Genomic DNA, 1,486 nt, shown 5'->3' with positions numbered 1-1,486 from the left:
GCTGGCCGGGGGTGCGTGTTCAGAGTTCCTAGCTCCGGGACCACGTTGGTCTGGAGTCGTGATTTACCAGGCAGGCCCAGTAGTCAGACACTGTCTGCATTGACAAAGTGGTCCTGCGCTATCAGTCCTAGAGGGAGGAAGCCGCCAAATGAAGTACCTGTTCTGGAGAGCACCAAGCACGAGGCTGTTACACTCAGGGGAGGCCTGAACTTCATTGAAGGACACACTACTACTGAAAGGCTGAGCAGTGGTCGCCCGTCAGTTTTCCTGATTTCACTTTAAGAAGAGACCTGGGTGCTTAATCCTAAAGTGAGAGGATTCTGGACCGAACGTATCTCCACCTTTGGGAAAGTCAGTGGCAGAGACTGTACCAAAGTTCCGTGAGGCGCCCTGGCTGCTAGGACTAGTGAGAGAGGCCTATCCAGGGGCACACTACCCACTCTGGCTAGACTGGCTATGAGAGTTCATGTCTGGAAACAGGAGTGCTTCTGATCAAGTTCTTCACCTGAACCCACTACCTATACCCTATTTCACCTCTTCAATCCACTGTTCGTTCTTTTACCACGTTCGGTAAATAAAGCAGAGAAAAAGGAACGCAATGTGTGGACATTGACTTTGTTTCAGCTCTCATCCAGTACCCTAGACGGCGGGGAAATAGAGGTAACATGCTGCCCAAAACAAACCAGCAGCTCCTTCGGGGGTAGTGCTACATGTATTTCATCTGTTTATCTTGCGTTCGGCTTTTTTTTATTCCTTGATAAACTGACTCAACATTTGCCAGTGCTTTTTAAAAAAATTCTCATACCAGGAGTGGGGTTCGAACCCACGAGGATATACATCCATTGGATCTTAAGTCCAACGCCTTAACCACTCGGCCATCCTGGTGAGTGACAGGTAAGGCACAATGTCATATTAGATGTGGTAATGTAAAGTACGTGGAGGTTATCACAAAGATATAATATTTAAAAGTCCTCCAGTAGTGTTATGTTTTTTTTTTCAAATTTCTCCCACTTTTGATGGACAGCTTGGTCTGCATGTACATGTGAAGAAAAATACATCTGAAATACAGAAGGACAGTATTATTGACAATAATAATAGTATCTATGACAATTATGTCATAAGAAAAAAAAACAGGATGTCAAATGGTCTGTCTGGACCTGAAGTTAAGAATTTGTTTCTAAAACTCTGCACTGAGCAGATTTTAAGACACAAATTAATTTTAGCTCTGCATTCAAAATTAAATCATCAGTTGCTTATGATTACTTTTAGTGCAACTAATGTAAGTAAAGCGCTGCACAAACTGTTGCAGCTATATAAATCCTGAATAATAATAATAATAATAATAATAATAATAATAATAAGTAACAAATTTAGCCTGGATCAGCCTATTGCAATCCTCTATACAACAGTACGCAGACTAAAAGGAGGAGGGGCAGCACTGGGAGCCAATCAGGTGTTCTGCATGCAAATGTGCTGTCAAGGAAGA

The 1,486-nt window shown here is 42.9% G+C and overlaps 1 non-coding gene across 1 annotated transcript; it reads right to left on the bottom strand.

Moving 5' to 3' along the window:
* Positions 1 to 802: 802 nt before the first annotated feature.
* TRNAL-UAA lies at positions 803 to 885 on the bottom strand. Its single transcript has one exon. It is a non-coding gene; the product is annotated as a tRNA-Leu (tRNA).
* Between the last annotated feature and the right edge of the window lie 601 nt (positions 886 to 1,486).

This window comes from Rana temporaria, chromosome 4, assembly GCF_905171775.1.
Source record: "Rana temporaria chromosome 4, aRanTem1.1, whole genome shotgun sequence".
Lineage (NCBI taxonomy): Eukaryota > Metazoa > Chordata > Amphibia > Anura > Ranidae > Rana > Rana temporaria.
This window is presented reverse-complemented; position numbering and strand designations above follow the sequence as displayed.